Source organism: Accipiter gentilis, chromosome 32, assembly GCF_929443795.1.
Source record: "Accipiter gentilis chromosome 32, bAccGen1.1, whole genome shotgun sequence".
NCBI classification, from domain to species: domain Eukaryota; kingdom Metazoa; phylum Chordata; class Aves; order Accipitriformes; family Accipitridae; genus Astur; species Astur gentilis.
The window spans coordinates 16,784,433-16,806,417 of record NC_064911.1 but is presented as its reverse complement, the minus strand read 5'-3'; positions in this window follow the sequence as shown (position 1 = coordinate 16,806,417).

Here is a 21,985-nt window from a genome sequence, read left to right as displayed (position 1 = left end):
AACTTTTGGTCATCTCATCTGATCTCCAGCCAATGCATAGGATTGTATCGTGCTTATCTGTAGAACATAGCATGCACAAAGACTACTTTTAAGTGCACTGATTACCAACACCATAGTGAAGGGGTGTGTCAAAACCTCTTATATTTCTATTTGATCATTTTATTTTTGTTCTGCTAAACAGAGAAAAAACCAATGAGTATTACTCATTTCTTCGTACCATGAAGTTACATAATGTTTGTAACCTAATGCTTTACATACCTCTTCCAAATCAAACCATAATAACTTTGGAAAAGAAGTACTTACATGGGCTACTGAGGACATTTTAAAAATCTCTTCATGCAGCTGTGAGTCCTCCTATTTTGTTCTCTAAGTCCTGAGATAAATGAACAGCCAGTGAGGTTTGTAATGGTTTGGGTTCCACTCTGCCACATAGTGTTATCAGTATCATTTTGTTCTGCAAAGGGCATGACAAAGCGAGATAGGAGGACAGGATCTTCACCAGGGCTGTGAAACAGAAATGACTATTGAAAGGTGATATAATGACACAGGCAGTAAAAAGAAGCTGCAGAATTCAGGTGCTGTGATTGTTCCATTTAAAAAATAGGTGTTATGGTTTTTGGCACCTGGGGAAAATGGATTTTTCTGATAGCTCGAGAGGTGGTCACCTATAATTGAAAGAGTGGAATAATAGGTAATGGTTATTGGTACAACCCATGAGAAAAAAAAGTAGTGGTTCTTTGAAGTATAATGGCGGTTAAAACTTACAACCTGATGTGTAGCCTAGCAGCTCCTAATAAACCAGCAGACAACATTTTTAGGAGTGTAGAAGTTTTATGAAAATGATCTATTTCCACAGCAACTGGTGGCTGCACAGTGTTTCTACATTTTTAAATGGAGTAAAAAGAAGGAAAACTACTTCTGAGCATATAGCACAATTGAATAAATTGGCAGGGCCCTGTCAGTTTTATACAGTGCTCTGGTCAGGTCAGGAATTTATACAACTCGTGGTGGAATCTGTTCCTGGGCAGCAAACAGAATGTAAGAGTCCAAGATCAGCTGCCCAGTTAATCTGATCTGACCATAAAATACATTTCAGCATTGTTATTTTAGGGTGGGTTAGTACTGAAAAGGCCAAGTAGTTGCCTGGTAGCTCATAAAAGGTGAATTCAATGGTTGCAGCAGAAATTATACCAAGAGTAGCATGAATTACTTTTTAATTCCATGTTAATGAAACGCAATGTTAAAAATGCCTTTTTGGTTCAAGGTCAAATCCTTTAGAAACTGTAAAAAAATAGAGAACAGGTGTTTCTCAATTCATTGACTCAAAGCACAGCTCATTGCAAGAGTACACCAACTTACAGAGGGTAACACCTGAGACCATTGAATTCATTTTTGCAGGAAAAATAACAAAAAAAAGCCAGACTTCATGGTTGGTAATTTTGAACTTTGGGAATCAGAAGTAATCAGCTCTTCTCAGGAGTCTGTCAGTAATTTTAGAGAACTTTTCCCATTTTTAGTGACTTTGACTTTGCCATTTCCTTTTATATAAACATGGCTGTCGGTAAAATGCTCAGTTTGTTAATTCACTGCTTAGTTGCTACTTGGGAGATAAATCCATATACCAAATAATTTAAACCTTATTTTTCTAGAGGCTTCTCACCTATTTCTTAACAGGTAGCTTTCAAATATTTATATATCATCTCTAAAAAATTCCTAGATGTTTTTGGAAGGTATACTAAAACATCAATCATTAAGAATGTTTGATGCTCTGAATTCTTACCTACCCCAAATTGATTTTCTGTTCACATTTAGTATGGGATGAATGCAATTTAAAACTGAAATGTAAAAAAACCATAACAAAAGCCTATTGATATGCACAGAATTTAACCATCTATGGTTAGTACTGCTATCCTGAAAAACATTAATCAGGTACTACCTATTCCCCAGACTACCTTGTGACTAAATCTATGGAATGTAAATAATAATTATAATCTAAGAATAAAATGCAGGTTTGTGCTACAGCTACTGTCATGAAGTAGCTGACTATCCATAGTGTTATGATAACCGGTTCCTCATGGGAGCATTGCCTTACACAAACCAACCCAATAATTTATTATATTAAAAAAGCCCAAACAACTTAGTCCATAAGGGCATGTGAAACAACCTCCAAACCCCATAAATTACAGTCTCTCTCGCACCCCATCTCTCTGAAAGTTCTAATTCTCCAGCTGCCCTGTTGTATCTTTCTTTTGGTGGTTCACATCAACACCCAATCAAATTTTTAAGAACTTAGTATAGATGTAACTAGGTCCTCTGCATTTGTAAAGTGTTTTTAAGCACACTATCATGAATAGAGTCGCTGTAAAGTGGCAAAGGAGTGGGACATTGTGATACAGACCTGATGCGAAACCGTGGTGACACCTTCCCTGCAACATAGTCCAGGCTAAGACAATGTCCAATAGGATTTGGGCAACAGGGGTCAGATGGACACCTGAGAAGTTTTTCATCTTCCCTTAGGACAGATGCCTAAACCAACAGAGTGAATTAACTTATGAATATAGCTATTTCTCTCCATTAACTATTGACAGAATATCAGATGTCTAGATTAGAGAAACTTTTGCACAGATAATATAGGAAAGATGAATATCACCCCTTGCTGTCTACCTTCCGACTTTTTAAAATATATGAACGACTAACAATTTTACAGCAAAGGTACAATCCTCAGTGTATTACATTTAAAACTAGTGGTGGTATGTTTTGCTTTTTCTCTAATTTTTGTGCCTTCTTTGTGAGTAATGTATGAATCCAAAAGTTTTCAGTCTACAGAATGAACACTGGAGTTTAAGAGTAGAATAGATATGTAAATACATTGACATTATTATACTAGTGACTACAGTAACAAAATAAGGAGCAAATCCGGTTTTAATTGTTTGACACAAATGTCATAGTCATGTGCTTTCAGGACCTGTCTCTTTGACTTAGAATTTGGAACTTGCAATTTGAGTTTACTAATTTTTGGTGATCTTTCTTTCAACATTTTGGGTCCTAATTCTGAGGTATCTAACTTCCGTTCATTTTTAGTTATGTCTTAAGATAGTACTTTGGACTGCTACACATTGGGTCTAGCTTCATACTTAAAATGTAAACTATGGGGGGGGGGGGGGGGGGAGAGAGTAAAAAACCCAGTTAATTTTCATTTCAAAAGAAGCTATTTCTTCAAAGCATATTAAAAACCCAAAGTTTTTCAATCACTGAAAGATTAAAACAATTTTAAATACATATATCACTACAAAAGAATATATTTAACAGCATGTTTCAACTTTAACTCACAAAATGAATGAACCTGAATATTTGAAATAAGAATTAAATTGAGGCATACAGGGTGAAACATGATTACGGAAATGTTCATGCAGTTACAATGTGGGATGCATTTTAGCATCTTCTGTTGTTGTCTACATGCCTTTAAGCTATGATTTTTATACATTACTTTCATATATTTTTTTTCCTTTTCTTTTTTCCTCACAAAGTGTTTCACAAGGGCCAGTCAGCCCCCTTCCATCCCCTACCCCCACCCTCCAAACCCCAGCAAATTATTTGTTCTCGTTACTTAGACATGTATGTTTAGCAAGGTTAGTTTCTCACACTGGGGCGCTTCTTGACTTCCTACTGTCTCTTCATTTATCATCATCATATTTCCCAGGACTTAACCTGTTTAGAACTTTTCAGAACCTGCACATTCATTCTTCTGCTCCTGAGTCACATTCTCTACAAAAAAACTCTCCTAAGAATTTGTCTAAATGCTTCGCAGCTTGCTAAGTGAACACACAGTCATGCAATAAAAGGTAGCGAATGAAGAAGAAAAATTATACCCACTGGCAAATACTGCAGACCACAGAGTCCAAGCTAATGCAGAGTGTTTGAGGGCCATAGGTCAAGTGGCAGAAACCTCAACAATTTAGACAATACGTTTGACAACAGTAATAAGTAGGAAAAAAAAGAAGAGAGGTATACATTAGAACAGAACCATGTGATGAGTTTAGGTAGAAAAAGAAGCAGGTGAAAAAGAAACTGAATTTTTTCTGATAAAAGCAGTAATATCAAGGAAAGGAGATACTCAGAATATCATCAAAGTCAAAGCAATGCCAAAAATCATTGAACAACTTTTAACAAAATATCACCAGCAGAAAAATGCGAGGATTCAAGCAGAGCTGCTCTCCCCATGAAGCATGATATCAAACAGGGCATGAGGACAACAAAGGAAAGACATCAATAGTATGGAGCACTTATTAGATCAGGCTGCACAACGAGCCCGCTGGAAGGTTAGCACAGTGTTAAATAAAATGCCAGATAAAAAGTGAGCATATTAGCTTTGCCACTCATAGAAAAACATTGTAAACTTTGCATAAGGGTAAAAACATCAAAAATGACATCAGCTAAATATGGAACAAAGGGGGGAAGGAGAGAAAGAGGGAAAGAAAGAAGGGGAAAGAGAGTCAGAAAGAGGGAAAGAAAAAGAAGAGGAGGGGAAGGAGAAAGGGAAGGAGAAAGACAATGCAGGAAAGGAACGGAAGGAGGGACAGAGGAAGGAAAGGGGTTTTAATACAAAAATTAATGAGAGTAAGTTTAATTTGCTAACTTAAGAATTATTTTACATGGGAACAGAATGAATACATTGAATAACAAAGGCATTTATCCCAGGAGCTAGGCAAATTCTTTCTAAACATGATAGTGCTTTTTGCTTAAAGTTCTCATTTTTTACACTTTCTTTTCTCAACCTTTTCAAAAGGTTGACTTTTTTGGCTGGCTCAGGAAAAAGGACATAGCTGGATGTTGACAGATGAGAGGTGGGGAGACAATGAGAGAAAGAAACAGGAAGATAATGAAGAACCAAAGGAAGGTTGGCTGGAGAAGCAGAAAAGGAGGAGAAATGAGACTAAAGAAAAACACAAGTGAGAAAATGGGGACAATTTTGAAGTGGTCTAAATGGTCTAAAATAGTTTTTTTAACCAAACATAGGGCATTTTTGCAAATTACCTGTAGAGCTATGTTTTGTATGTTTGCAGTAGGGACCCTAAAATGGGAAAACAAGGTCTAATGTGCAACATTAGATTTTCAAAAGCCAGTCCAGGAATCTTGCTGATTGGCTGCATCAGGCAGGAGCAGTGTTTCCATGAAGGCAGCAGGCACACTCCATCTGGACTTCTAGTGGGATCATTTCATTCCTTAAGGACCATGAATTAAATTCAGGCCATTTCTAGTTAATGAAAAAATGTATGGTAGTTCATGGTACCGGTTAGATTACTTGCCTTGAGTTTCCCCTATCATGCTATTGACAATGGGGAGAGTAAAGACTAACCTCCTAACGAACACCTCCTATAAATGCTGTGTTTCTAGGGGAATAATCTAGACACCTGACTCCACAAATTTTAGATTGGAATACTAGATTAGCATACTTCTGCACAGCCGTTAATGTAATGTCAATGTTTGTCTGTCACCATCTAGATTATTGCAAACAAGAAACAATAGTAGAAAAGGAGAAAATGCACAGGTACAAGTTTTTAAAGTTCTTCAGAGCAGAAAACAAATAAAGGTGTAGCAAAAAAATAAATGAAGGGAGGAAAAAAGGGAGAACCAGATAGTGACATAAAAAAGAGAACAATAGAGAAAGCAGTAAGAGGTGAAAATGATGCCCTGCAGCATGATTAAATGTGAGATAGGATGTCAATAATTCATATAAAGAAATGGCTACTTAGACATGCAAACCTTACCTCAGCTTGGTATGAAGATGTAGTCAGTATACAGGTGTGATGGGGGTCTGAGATCTGTCAGTAATCAATCAGTATTTTATACTAAATTAAAAGAAAAAAAAAAGAGCTTGAATAATTTATACTAAATTTTTCATTCTGCTTCTAAGAGGTGAACACAGTACCTGGAAGCAGCTGGGCTGATGAACTCATGACCATAAGGATGATGCAGAACAGAATTATGTCAATCTGACTCATAAGGCTGCCTGCCTATAGCATAGGAACGTGTATCGTTGTGGCTGTATTTGAAGGCAAGAAGATGAAAATACATTTCCGTGTCTACCCTGAATTGAGCAGAGCCTGAAGGTTATCAAGAAAGATGTTGACAGTGTGCCCTGTCTGTATGAGGATATATTACTAACAATGATTCCAGACCCTCTCTAAACCCTCAAAGCAGGACCAATTTTTTCACTTAACCTTTCCCTTCTCATCAGGTAAGGCAGCATCCTGTTCAGAGAGAAGCAAAGAGTGATTTTCTTTTTAGAAAGGTAATGGTGTAACCACTTGTCATTCTCTGCTGAAGCTAAGAGAGCAGTGGCAGGTTGGATGTATGGTAAATCTAAGACTGTTACCTACAGTCTAAAAAAAGATAATCTCATTTAATCCATACTTTGAAAACATCTTGCTACTAAGACAGCTGCTTTTGTGTAATTCCCTGAAAAAAAAGATAAATCTTTCATGCCAAAGGTTACCAGAGCATATATGTCCCAGTCAGCAGAATATGAAGGGAGGTATCCCCTCACACTGACACTGGGGCTGTGATGAGAGGACATAAAGACACAGCACCTAGTGATGAAGGATTATAACAGTTGTATAGTGCAAAAATGTACCTCTGTGCAAGCATGCGTGAAGTTTGAAACCACTTAAATTTGAATAACTGGAAGAAAATTATTATAATGATCAAGTATTACCAGATACTAGGCTTGTCTAGACAAGCAGGAAAGAAGTAGAACCATAAACCACCACTTATGATAAGGAAAAATCAGGGACTAGATTTCATACTGTTCTCTCAAATTAGTCACACATTTAAATATCATTCTGACAAAGAAAATACCAATAAAGTCACGTGTGTACCTGGTAATGCATATTGCTTTGTCCATCTTAATTTGATTGTGAATATCAAGACTGGGAGAAAATATACTGTATAATGGTTTTAATTTTTACGGCTATAAATATCTTTCAAACACATAAGGTAGCCATAGAGAAACAAAGTGTGAACATTGTGAATATGACTATTCAGCACTTGCTGTTGCACTTTTCCTAATTAAAAAGTTATTTTTAAAGATTTCGTTTAGCTCATTATTTCTGTTGCAGTATTTTGACTTAATTGTTCTGAAGTGATGACTTGGGAGATGGAGTCTTAGAGCAAGTATTCTGTTGACACAATAAATACATTTAATATTACTTTACATATATTTCTGAGAAAATATATTTCTCTCTGCTTTCTCCCTGGTTTGGGTGTTATATTAGCAATTCCACAGTGCATCTCTGAGCAGCAGTTTTGTGGGTGTCTTCATTTTTTTTCCTTTAATTCTTTCGGTTATCATATGTAAAACAAATGAAGAAAACAATGAAATTTGATGCTGAGATATTTGCACAATGCTTGCCTCAGAACATTCTCTCTGGTCCCCTGTTATCCCCCCATTCTCCTCTTCACCAAGCTAAGTAGAATATAAATACATTCCATTTTCCAAATAATAAAGTATATGACTAAAGTCCTCAAAAATGAAACCCTGCAAAAAAATTTGTCAGTCACTTCCAGAAGAGTTATATCAATATACGTGGTTGGGAAAAGTCCTAGTGGCATTTTGAAAGAGGCTCATTTTTTTTTACAGCAAGGAAGGTGTTTGGGAATTAACTCTTTACAGGCCAATATTTATACCCTAAATTGTTAGAAAGACAAGCTTCTTTTTCTAAGGTGCAAGGCACAGAATATCTACAGAATACATCTAGATTTTTATACATATTACAAAAAGCAGAATATAGTCAGAAATTTATTTAATAGGAAAATCAAGGATTTGGTGACAGTTTGTATAAATTACAGCTGAAATTTTGAAAGATAAGATGTTATAAATTAAAACTCATAGCGAAAAGTATTCTGAAACAGCTGTGATGGGACGTCAGTATTGGACAGCAGTCATTCTGCTAGTATAGCAGGTGAAGTAAAATCTACTTTCTGACAATTTATGACTGACCAGAGAGACTATGGGTATATATTAGGAAGTAGGCTACACTTATCAGTGTTATTTGCCATCTTATTTTGAAAAAATTTCTTGCTTCCCCTGAGTTGTAACATCTTGTGAAGTAGTATGTCCCAGAAATGTAAACAAATCCAAATTTCATTAAACTTCATTATAAGAAAACTTATGGTTGCTCTGACATTGCTGGCATAACGTCTAATGGCTCAATCTGATCTAGAATTTCATTCTGTTTACTTCTTTCATTAGCAAAATTATTATTTATCTACTAGTAGTATTCATAGCACTGCAAATACTTCCTCCTGCATTTCTTTCTTTCACTTTCTACCTTGTTCCCCCAAAATGCTGTTAGATAGTTTGATTTTAAAAATGAATCACATTTATAATAGTCTGAAGACTTTCTTTCAAATCATCATACACAGCTATAATCAAAGGCTGTGCAACTGTTATTCTAAGTCCATTATTAATAACAGCTCTCAGGGCAGTAGTAGTAGCTAGGACTGATGGATTCTTACTTGGTCATTGTCATAAAAATTAAAATGCACTTATCTAAAAAGCCCTTTGAATTTTTTCTCCTTTTAATCTTTGCATGTTACTTATTTTCTTCACTACAACCCATGGAAATATTTTCTTACAAGCTTAACTCCTAAGTATGTGACCAATTCTATTGACTTCACAGCTAGGCAAGTGCCTAAGTGTTAAGCATGATATAAAAAACTTCAGTTCCTCTAAAAGTAGGAAATAACTTTCATTGTCTCTGCAACATATAAAGTCATTTGCCTTTTCTCCATACGGATTCTAACCCCTAGCAGGAGGTTACGGAACTATGAAAGCTTAATAAATACTAGTCCATCCATTATCAGAATTGAATCCATTCATAATAAAATCCTGCAGCACCACATTTGCTATCTAGCTGAACTAAAGCCTGGAAAAAACAAATTGCCTTGGCATCTGGCTATTCTTTGTCTCTCAGATTTGTCCACAGAGCACAGTCAGTCAGATTTGTCCACAGTTCTTTTAGAGCTCAAACTACCTCTTAAATTCCTAGGATCTTCCCACCTTTCAGAGGATATATTCTTTCAGGAATGGGATCCAGATCACTGCTCAATCTTATGGGCCTTAGTCATTATGTGCTAACTTCAGGCACTAACAACGTGGAATGGTTTGGAAACCAAGACATGAGAGGAACCGTATTTTGTTGATGATCCCTTGAGTCATCAAAATGCCTCAGAACACCACTTTTATAAGATAACAAATCCACTGGAGAATTATCTAAACCCACCCAATTTTCATTAGGATTTTCAATTCATTTTCTATCTGCAGCATTGATACTAACAGCACATTAAATATTAAAGAAAATATTCAAAGCATCCTATGGGACAATGTATTTAACATAATATCTAAGGCTTATACTATTGGCTGTCAAGTTTAATAAAAATAAATAATATTTAAGTTCAATTATCAGTCCAGGATTCTCAAACCTTGTTGCAGCACATATGGATTTCCAACATGGGTTACAAGGAGCAATAAGTGCCCAGCAGCAAACAGCATCAAAATGAAAAAGTTTTTGTGCCAGTTCTCTGGTTTGTACACATCTAAGAATTCACAAGAAATATTATGTCCCATAGATTCATCTTCCTAGGTACGGGGTATATAGAATTCCCACTGAAGGCACTGGAACTCCTGCTAATGAGTACATACAAGATCAGTCCCAATGGTACTCCAAAAGACTTGAGAAATACAGAACCAAACTTACTTGAATAATCTTGGGAATTCCTATCTTCCTATGTTTCTGATTGCCTATTAGACAACGGTAGTCTTAATTTCCATTTAATTTTCATCCATGTAATTTTAAAATACCATTTCTTTTAATCTAAGATGTTTGCTGGCAACTGAGTTCTAATTGCTTAAAAAACAGGTTCCAGTGCAATTATTAAAGAAATCTTTGATTGCCTGAAGTAGATAGATATAATTTCCTAGACTGTACAAATTAGTTATCATTGATCTGCTTGACATTCCACCTGTATCTATATATATATGTGCATATATGTGATATATATATATATAACTTTAAATCTTGTTTAATAGCTGAGGGTTATCAGAATAATTTCTGATCATGATGATTCATGATATACATTGATAGGTTTTCTCAGTACAAACTGACACTGATTAATAGGGAAGCAAAGAACTTGTTATTATAAATGTGTACATACAAGCAGCAGATTCTGGTTTTTAAGGTAAAATAAAGTCATGAAGTTCAAGGTCCTGAAATAGAAGCAAGCTGGATCACTGAGTCTTGCTTCTTGCTTCTCTAGTGTTTGTTTGGAAATGCCTTTAACTTTGGTATTGTTTATGGTAACATGCTGGCATAAAGTCTGCTAACACCAGACTGTTCTTCTGTGCCATATCTGAATTTTCTTATAACTGCCTTCAGAGGTGAGAGTTTTCAGCATGTGTACCTCATTTATTTTTCTAAGCAAATATTAATTTACCACTATTTAATGCTATGGCCCATACTGACTTCTGTTATCTACCGAATGGGTAACACAACTGAAATGTTGTTACATTGGATGTACATGAACTTCATCTGAAGTAATCTTTGTTTAACCTAAGTCTGTGTATCTCCCATATCTCCGTGTTATCACCAACTCCTGTTTTGATTTGCATTGTCACGCTTTGTATTTTTTGATTCCAGCAAGAAATAAAATAAGTACCTAAAGTAGCTCAAATGTTCTCCAGCTGAGACACTTCTGTGTGTCTCCAGAGATAAAAGGGAAGAATTTTAATGTTTCAAGTGTGTTTTATGAAAGTCAGATTCCTCTGTCTTTGGCCATCAAGTAAGTAGAGTTTTTGAGAATTTAGGCTTTTGATGCTTAAGTTCTACCTATATCCTTGTGGGGATCTGGGTCTGAGTGAATTTGGGAAGGTCACAGAAGGAAACCTGAAAGATCAGGAATTCTTACCACTCTTAGACTAATGTTCCAACCACAAAAGGACTCTAGTTTTCCTTAGTTCAGCTGAACCGGTTGTTTTTATAAACTCTGTTCTGAGTTTGCCAATTAGGGCTATTTGCAATGGTGAATTTGAGGGACCCATCCATTGGTTACTGTGATAAAACAATTTTCTATAAAACTCTCCAACAGTCATCAAAACATTAAAAACTTTTAGATGCTCTCAGTCTACTGTAGAATCAATGCAAATTATTTCCAGTCCATTGAGAAAGTGGCATTTCAGAACTCTAGTCTTACTCAGTGTTCACTTCGAAGGCTGTAAAAGCTTTTCCCATTAGTTTTCCCATTTGCTTTGTACTAGCTGTCTTTTACAAGGTGTCTAATTTGTCTCCATTCTGTATACCACATGTAATGATCTGAAAAGGTCTTCTGACGATTTTCTGATACTACTTGAATTGCACACACATAGACAGTGGGTAAGCTTTTTAAATTCCATTTTGTCAGTGACAGTCTGAAACATAAACAAATGCATTCGAATGTTTCAGCTGCTGAGTTTCCTAGCTCATTTATTGCTCTCTGTATTGAAAAAGAAAAGCCTTAAGAGATTTTCAGAGTCAAAGATCCCGTATTTCTTTCTAAGTTGATTTCATGCAAATTTTTAATTGTCTTCTACATAGATTATGTGCAGTTTTACTTGGCATATACCATAACCAAATTTCAGTCTGACTATAATCTGATGGTTGTGGGTGTTTTTTTCAGATTTATCAGGGTTATTATTCTATTAGTCTGTGCTGATTTTATTTGTTCTGACATGATGTTGTGAAGGCCTTTGCTGTTTCTAACAGTTCATCTTTCTTAGGATGTCACACTCACAATTTTAGATAAAATGTCAAGCTTTACCAACCCTTTTGCTGCCATTGCAATCTTTCTTGTCTTGAGCCAGTCTATTTGAGAGATTCATGTCACGATTCTTACTAGTTTTTTTATTGTAAAGTATTAATTTATTTTTCAATGACAAAAATGCAAAGCTTAGCTTTATGCAGGCTTTTATTTATGAAGATATTCTAACCATTAATGTAACCACCGAAAAATCACTTGGTTTGAAATAACCCATTTACAGAATTTGTCTCATATTTATTCTAGGTTCAGGTCCAAACCTTTTGTCTTTTTCAGGGGAGAACAAAACAAACTAAAGCTATGTGAGACAAATTCCTAACTGAGATAAACTGACCTGTTTCTATGTACCTAGGCTACATAAATGAAAATGAAGTGTTTGCTGTAGTCCAACGAGGAGCCCCAATTTGTTTCGAAATGAAAATGGAATGTTCCATTGACAATCTCAGTTATACATATTGAGCAATGAAATAATATTTAACAATATGTTTGCTGCTATTAAGCTGTCAGTCATAAAGATAGTGTTAACCTGCACTAGCATTGTCATCAACGTAAGCTCTATGACTTTTCTCTGCATTATTTATTTCTTTTCTCTTCCATTTACTCTTTCATTTTCTACTGGCATATTACTTTGTAGTAAGTGAAGCATGAACACTCATTTACACTTACAAAACAGAGCACTTACCTAATTCGAATATAAAGAGGTTTAGTACATTTACCACTGTGTTTTTCATGTAACAGACATAAAATATAGTGTGCTCAAAGAGAAAAGATGTGGGCTTCCCACTTAACTCTGTCTTAAGCATTTTTTGTGGAAAATATATATATTAAAAAAAAGATAAGTGTAATGAGTATCACAACATGGGTCTGTTCTCTCTGTTTTTCATTACTACAGTGATGCAGAATAGCCGTAAAGTTGTTGTATCTAACCCTTTGAGAATGTTTTTGACTGATGAAATTTCCAACGGCAGATAATCAACATATCATATTCTAGCTTTGAATCATTGCTGGGAGAAAAGTGGCGTGATAAGGCTTCTATTTTTTCTTTGTATACGCAAATACATTCTTCCTTAGATAGTAATTTGGGATAGCTGTGAACAGGATGTTCCTATGCACTTAGTGATATTGAAAATATTTATAATTGTAAGTATTCTTATATGCATTTTCTATTTATTTTCCACACTGAAGCCAATCATCACACAATACATACATGTAATTTTATGAAGATCAACTCCAATAAAGGACTGTCAGGGTGATGATTGTCCCAACATGCTCTTGCTCCACAGGCCCTGCCTGCTGCTCTTGAAAACTCAGAACCAAAAAGGCCTTTTCCTTAGCTAGGCCTTCAACATGGCCCTCACTAGTATTCACATAGCCAACTCGGTGAAATACAGACTGATAACTGGGTGCAAAATTGGCTAATTCTCAAGCCACCAGGATCATTTGGTCCTTGAGCACATGATGGATGAGGAGAGGCTGAGAGACTTGGTTTTCTTACTCTCAAGAAGAGAGGGCTTGGGGAGATGTTACAGTTGTCTTCAGCTACCCCATGGAAGGAGATAGAGAAGACAGGAGTCTTCTCAGAGGTGCACAGTAAGAGGACAAGAGGGAACAGATGTGCAGGATAATAGCAGTAACAATGTACATCATAGGTTAGTAAAATCCCAGAACGTGCTGAGAGCGATTCTGGGACCTCTTGGAGGTACTCAAAACTCAACCGGGTAAAGCTCTGAGCAACCTTTTCTAACCAGACATGCTCTGAGTAGGAGACTGGACTGGAGATCCCCTCCAGTCTACCTCATCCTGTGGTTCTCTTCACTACAAAGGATGTAAAATGTCTCAACCTAGAGTGAAATCTAGAGCCGTGAAGTGTGTAGGTTCCCAGTTTGACATATGGAGGGAAGCAGATGGTGTGCACAAAACTGTGGTCTGAGCTTTTTAGGATTAGCTAATACCCCACCACAGAAATCAGACACTTGAATAAAGCAAAAGAGATATCAATGTCCATGTTATAGATGATGATGGTGACTTTCACTGGCGCTGCCTGCCTAAAATGTTCTTTTAGAAAAAAAAAACACCAGGTAGAACTCATTCATACCAACAGTCTTGTGATACTGTTTAGCATCTCGAGTAGTTATCCTAGAAACAGAAGATGTGTTCTTGGTCTTCTCAGCGCCTAAGGGATTTTAAAACCATACCTCTGATCTTCAGGAGGATGCTTTCACCTGATTTCACCAGGGTCTAAATCTGGATGAAACACCTGGAGCTGATCCAATGCTACTGGAGATAGAGGAGTGGGTTGGATTTTCAGTATGTCACAGAAAATGAAAGATCAAAATGGACATCTGGATGTCTTGACTGAGAAAGCAATACATGAAATCCATTGAGCGTACATAGATAAAATGATCATAGATTTGCAGATTCCTGACATATTTACTAAATCGTTTCTTTTTTTTATTCCAAAAATCTGTACTACCTCGTACTGAAGTATACCACTGAAAGGAACATGGAATTTTCTGGGAGAGGTTATCTGCTAGATATAGAAAATGAAATTGGTGCAGTAATGCCTAAAATAGCTAACACAGACTGCAACATAATAATGAAAGCTATACAGAGGCAAACATTAACTAGAAAATATAAATATAGCTCTTAGCTAGAATCTGCACTGAGTAGTGGAATCCAACAACAGTTCAAGCCATGCATTTTAAGGTCTGCTACTTGTTTATTTTGATCATTTACTTAATTTCTTTGGAACAAATTTGAGTGAATTATCTAGGACAAGTCTATACTGACTAAAGTTGATTGATTAATCAGTTGATTTTTTCTATTTATGCTTTTTTTCTACTCATGTAAAATAATTACATTATTTTGTCCATCCAAGATTTTTGACACCTTAAAATCTGAAATGTAAGCTGTCCGCAACACCAGCTGGCTAACATTCACCAATAGCTTCTAATCCCTCCTGGTTAGAGAAGTGATGCAACCCCATTCTATTCATGGAGACAAAGGTTTAGAGCCAGAGTCAGTGCCAGCTGGAGGGAATAGCTTCATTGCGCAGTCTCAGAAATAACCCACTATAGAGATATCTGAGCTGGGTTTAATTAGCTAGCTTTAGTACAAGCAGCAATCCTGTAGACCTACCTGGTGTAGTTCTGTGCAAGCTGATTTATTCTGCTACTCAATGTCTTCTCATAAGAGGTTTATAGGTAGACACACAAATGTTTTAGGCACCTGAGTTCAAGAAGCGTGGTCATAGAAAAAAGCCATTCTGAATTTTAGATTATGCAGTCCCTGGTTACCATGCCGATGGGGTTACAAGAACAGAATAAGAATCTAACAGTCTTCTCCAGCTTCCCCCTGTACCCATCCATAAGTGCCAAGAAAACTAAACTAGAGGGTATTTGAACTCTCTCTGGGACTATGTCAGTCTTGAATTTGTTTCTGTGTATTGACTATGTAGAGCTTTGCACAGAGGTTACATGGGCAGGATACCCAGAGGTTTTTAAAGGCTTTATTAGCTTTCTGACTGTCAACTGGCCATCCTTTCTTATATACCCCTTTTTTACAGTTCTGTAATATCACCCAAATAGTGTCTTTATTTCATGGGACTATTTTCTGTGCTTTTTACTTAATATTTCAAAGCACTTTGAATATGAGTAAGTGGTAAACACACTTAGGCCTGCATAAGTAGCCACTTTGATTATGTAAACTACTGTCTTAAGAGATTTCTAAGTATCTCCATAAATAGAATATCATTTACTCCTCAGAAGAAAACATTTTATGTCAGTCCCTGGAATGCTGTAGTTGAACGTTACTTGTTATTTTAATTGTCTGCTTGCATACCTAGATTTCACTTCTCCATAATTCAAAATGAAATGAATTATATGAGCCAGAGCTAATAAACTTTAGAGATGTCTCCTTGTTCCCAGAAAGAAAAGGACATCTGTGCACCAGAAGTTCTAACCAAACGGGCGGAGAAAAGACTGCTTGTCAAAAAACACTAGGAGACATTCTACTGTAAGAACTGATAGTTTTGCTAATATATTCTAGTACATAAACTATTTTATCCATAATAACACAGAAGTTTCCTAAGAAGTGCTTCGTGGCGTTGAACCTTTTTCTTCATGAGAAACTTGGCAAAACCCCATTCTAGGTATGAATGGCATTTAGAGAGAAAGTTGCAGGTCTATTTCTAGAAAATTAAAAAAAACTACCTCTACTAAATGTAGACTCATATGCATATAGCAAATTAACAAATAAAAACTGAAGAAATTTTAAATTGTACATGAAACAGAAATTCTAAGAAACATCACACTTCCAATTTCAAGCAAAAATAGTGAAAAATCTACTGTGATTATAGAGTATATTACTGTGAAAAATTTGCCATACTTACCTCTTGACTTTTTGGAGGGCCCTGAAGTGATTTTTTGAAGGCCCCTAGAATGTCTAAATTACACGAACAAGATATTTGGTCTGTTTTTCACCTTCACTATTCAGAATGGTCTTTTCAACTTTCTAAAATTCAGTAATATTGCAAGACAGCTACAAAAAAAAAGTTAAGAAAAGGAAATTCATTTAAGAAAGAAATTTTGTAAATACAAGTTTGTAGTTCTTTTAGGGCAGCTGTACGTCTTAGCCAAGGAAAGATCTAAGAAAAAACAATCTTTTCCTCCTCTGTATAAAGATTCTATTATTATTTTAGTCAAAGAAAATAAAATCCAAACTGTAGAGTTGTATTGCTATTTTCGATAGCTTGCCTTCTTAGAAGACATTCCTGGCATGAAAAATGGGTTTCCCCATTCCCATTGTTTTCCTTCATATAAACAGTTATTGTAATCAATCAGTTGATAAACTGAAGCTAAGTGTCAGTATTAATTTGCTAGTTATTCAGAGCATTGTTATATATGGTACAACTGTTGTTGCCATAGAAATGTCTGTATTTTACCTGTGTATTTAACTAGCAGATTTCTCCAGCACAGTACAGACTGTGGAGATTTGGCATATTAGTGAGCTGAGTAAAGTTTCATCCTGATGCCCTTAAACTACTAACTGCTGAGGTTAGTTACCCAAAGCAGTTTTGTTTGCTGATAATATCATCTTCACAGCATCTGAAGAGCTGTATTAGCTGTATACTATAAACAGCTTACTTATTATTTTAGTACAAAAAAAATTCCCATTACCATTGGATAAGCTTGGATTTTCTTGTCATCTAACTTTCACTCCCACAAGTATGCATATTTGCTGAAAGTAAACTTTATATGTAAACTTTCCTTTAACAATGTCTATCCCTAGATCGTGATGGAGCAAGGGTTTGGATTTAGCACTTCTATCATCTTCTGAATCATTCCCATCTGCAGTGCAAAGTCCCTCACCATCTGTACCATGCCTGATAACTTATGCAGGCAACACAAATACTTGTCTCTTATTTCCATCAAGGGCATTTTTTTAAAACATGGGCCATTTCTCTCGTAGGCCCTAATTCAGCAAAACACTGAATCTATACGTAACAATCAACTGTTCTTCATCAAACTGAACGGTTGATGAGGGGTTTTCTCAATTTCTTTTGGGGAAGGTTCCTCTCTAGGAGTGAGACTAGCTAGATCGTCTGTGCGATAGAGATTTTTTAGTCCCTGCACAGAGAATTCTTCTTTTGAGTCATAGACCATTAACTTGGCCTACTCTTCTGGTGTTCATGGAGCATTGTGAGTATTAGGTCTGACCACAGAAAGGAAAATTTTGATCTGAGGAGCACCAACAAGTACATATGCTGAAATTTCATCATTAGGAAAAATGCCAGTGCTTCTAACCCTTTCCATCCTGAGATTAAGGAAATATCAAGTTTGGGAAAAACCTTAGATACTAGGTGTTACTAATAGGTCAACAAAATAATCTACTTATCCCTAAAAGTATTTTTATAAAATGCAAGACTGGATAAATGTTTTCAGATGGTAAATGTGTCCTGTACTTTCTTCTGTGCAACAAGGGGAGTGAAATACACATATAAGTACCATAAGAAAAAGAGATAAAAATAAAATAGGGGAATGTGAACTTGCATAGTCAAAAATTCCTACATATTCAAGTCATGTCAAAGGTATAATAGGAGACATGGATAATATATTTTCTTTCCATGTTTTGCTTACAATGGAAAAATCGCATCTAAAGATTAGTCTTGTCTTGTCCTAAGAATTAAATTTTAACCCCACAGGAACTGGAATCTTATAAATAAATCACTGAGAGAAATCCATCCACAGGATTTACTTTGCTTCACATATCTGGGTCTTAACTGTAACTGTTGAACCCTCAAATATATAGTCTCCTTTTGCACTTGGCCTTGGGTGCAATAAATGAGTGCACTATGACTACGTCACAGAGGTCTAGGTTTGGGGGTTTTTAATGTGGAGAGTTACAGAGGTGATAAATATTTTGTAGTTCACGGAGTTTTTAAAAAAAAAAAAAGAATGAATGAAAATGCTGTACTGAGGTGGGACATTAGCTCATCCCTATTACCCTTGTACTTGTTAGGGGTTGCTGAACCTGGATGCCCTGCTGCAGCTCCCCACTCCCAGGTCCGGTCAGCGGTGAGGCTGGACACATCTTCCCGATAGGCTCACACACAAATGCGTGTATGCAGCACATACGTACATGTACACACAGGCTGCCGCAAGATCAACGCAGACAGGGCGCGCGGCACTCATGCAATCAGAAACAGCACCAGCGGCCTCATCCCGTCCTCCTGTCTGAGTAAGGATGGAGGTTTTCCTTCGTCAGAATGAAGGTCTGTCAGTGGGAATATATACACACATACGTCCAATGCGGATCCCCCAGCCAGCTGGGCTCCGACATGTGGGCTCTCCAGGGGCTGTCCTGGTACCTTGCCCAGCCCAGCTGCGGGGACCTGGCACACGAGTCCCCACGGCTGCGCTCCAGCTGCTGCACACCTTTACTCGGCAGCCTCTTGGGCTAGTTGACCTACTGTTGGGCCAGTCCAGCCTGAAGCTCGCTGGTGACACACACTGACACACGCACCCTCACGTACTCCAGCAGTGGCCCGCAGCCCCCCTGAGCTCCGGTCCCACTCCGGCTGCTGCCACTCGGAAATTCCCACACCCTTGTGCGCACAGATAGAGAGCCCCTCACCCAGGAAAATGGTCAGAAATGGAGATTAATGAGAAGAAAGGACAGTCCGTGCTCATCACGCCAGATAAGCACAGTAACCAGTCTCTGCTTACACGACTAGCCTCTTTTATCCCCTTATCCCTCTATTTTCCCCGACTCATTCCTTCCCCAACCACTCTAAATCCCAAAGGTACCTGCAAGCCTTCCCCTGCCCCCATGGCGATGGGTTTCCACCCTGGCTGTGGGGTTGGTGACCTCCTGTGAGACCTTGGGGAGACGAGAAGCTGAGGCAGGTTCCCCCCGGCCACGTGCCTCTGCCTTCCTTCATGTGTATGGTGATGAACTTTTTACCATGTAACCTAAAAAAGTACTATCCATGGTAATTTAGGGTAAATCAAAGCATTTGAGAAGACAAAAATATTACGTTCCAAAGGACAGGGGAGGCTGAAGTGTTGTAAACTTAGAAGGCACCAGAGCACAGAAGGAAGCGGTGAGATGAGATGTGCATGGATTATTCCAGTTGGTGATCTGCACAGATCGTGTCTGTGCTGCTCAGGAAGACAAAGCCTTCCACTCTAGCCTGCAGCAAAACTGTTTGCTTCTTCAAATCCAAACATCAATTTTATTCTTACATTGAAAAAGGAAGTAAGATGTCTAAGATGTGGGAAGGAAGATTTGTGTGCTACCTCAGAATGTTAATTCACCATGTTTCATGGTCTGCAGATAGCATTTCAAAAGTAAATACAATTTATTACATCTGAGAAACATAAAAATAAGAAAATAAGTAGATATGCTAAAGCCAAAGGTTGCTGATGGTGAACTGAAGATAAATATCCCACTGCTTGGCTGCTTCATATGTGTACATACTGAAAAGATATATTTAAAAAAAGAATAATCTTGCAATATTAAGCTGTCATAACTAACAGATACTTCAATAACTTGCAGCTGTAAACACAATCACCCTCACTGAGAAGATAATAAGCCTTTTTTCAAGACCAATTCATCTAATTTCAATGTCCAGACATTTCTATGCATTTGTTAGCAAGCCCAAATTTTTTTCTTATTATTAGACAACATTTTCACAGAGACCGTCATATTCAAATCTTCTCTTAAGTAGTCTGAATAGATGCATTTTCTTAAATCTGACATCCCAAAATTTATTCTCCTAGCCCTTCAATCATTATTTTAAATCTTTTCTTTCAATGTTTTATAAAATTTCCATATACTTTAGCAGCAAACAACACGTAGTTGTGCAGATCTCCAATAAAAAAACAATAAACATTGTTGGATAAACAACAAAACTATGCCATATGTCTCTAATAAAACCACTATCATTATTGTATAAGCTAATTTTTTTTTAGTTATTGACATTTTTGAGATGGCAACACCCAGGTATATAACTATCCAACATGTGCCTCTGATGTCTGCATATGGCAAGTTTTAAGAGAACCTTCAGACACCTGATCAGAGTACATCAAAAGACTTCTAACAAGAAGTTACAAAAAAAAACCCCAAATTATAAATCAGATTCTTTTTGAAGGGTGAACTTCTGTGAAATAAGGCTTTTAAAAGTCCACAGATTGCCATTGGATTTCAAAATGAAATACCTTACTGTTTCTTCAATGTTGAAATTGGCAGTAATTCCTATCATCCTAAATATTTTAAATATTGTCTTTACTTTTCCAAAAAATTGTAATAAATATTGAAGCAATACTGGCACAATTGGGACAGAGCAGATTTCTTAATCTGAATGGAGGATAGATGTTTGACACTTTCCTAAGTGTCAGCTAGGGCACTTCCATCACATGGTTTCTGCGTTTCCTATTTAATTCATAATGTCATCCACAATGGATGTGTCCTCACATTTTCATCCAAGTACAAAGCAGAATCTAGTGAGAGATTTTTGCTTCACTACTTTCAATTTTATGATCTACAATTTGCCAGTTCTCTAATGAGGCCAGATCTCCATTTGGTTTTATTCCCTCTAAAAATGATTTCTTATTTTCTTTAACTCTGGTAGCCATTGGTTTTCTTTCACTTGGTTTTTCTCTTCTCTCAGGAAATTTTATTTTTACTGATTTTGTTGGCATCTGCTGAACAATGCTGAAATTATTTTCAGCTTTTGCTTCTTTCTTTAAATTTTGTGTCCCCATTTGTTTATGCCAAAAATTGCTTTAAACTTTATTAACTGTCTATTTAAAGTTCAAAAATATATACTTAGTGAGTGCAGTGAGCTACAAATGTCAGGTCGCTATGACTAAACCATAGCCAATATAAGGCCTTCACCTCTGTGGAATGTTCCCTTTTCTCTTCTTGCATGCCTTCCCCAGTACAAAGTTTCTTATTTCTTTGATCAGCTTTAGATCATCCCTACATCTCTTCTGAGGCCTGCCTCTTTTGAAATGAGGTATTCTTTTTGTCTTTTCACCTCTACCCAGAGTTATTGTTCTTTTGTTTAGTTGTTATTTTTTAAAAATTTCCTGCAATCTCTCACCTTGCTAGCCAAAAGTTTCACACCAGAATTGTCACTTTTTCCTTTATTCAGGCTATTGGAATACTGTTGCCCAAACTACAGACAGTAAATTATAGGTCTCCAGGAACTAAGATTAAAACATAGTTTAGAACCCACTCCAAAGTATATATATACCTTGATATGTTGTATTGTGTTTGCTAATTGGTCAAAAAATTGTGCAGACAGTAAATACATGGAAATTCACATTTATTTCAACTCATATATACTTAGGCTCCCAAAAACTCTGTGTCCTTCTCTTGCGTCCTTGTTATGTTTGGTTCATATGGCTTGCAAGTAAGCTTTTAAATTAGATGCAGTACCTGTCTATGTAAAAACTAGTTTCACCTGGACGAGAAAGATGATGTTTATACTGTAGACTCTTATTATTATTAGCAACAGCCAGCAATGACCAGAGTTATAAAGCAGAGCAAATAGAGCCTGTCCTGGAATAGTGCTTGCTATGCCTTGTTTCCTATCATGAAAACTTTCTTTTGGCCCATTGTAAGCACT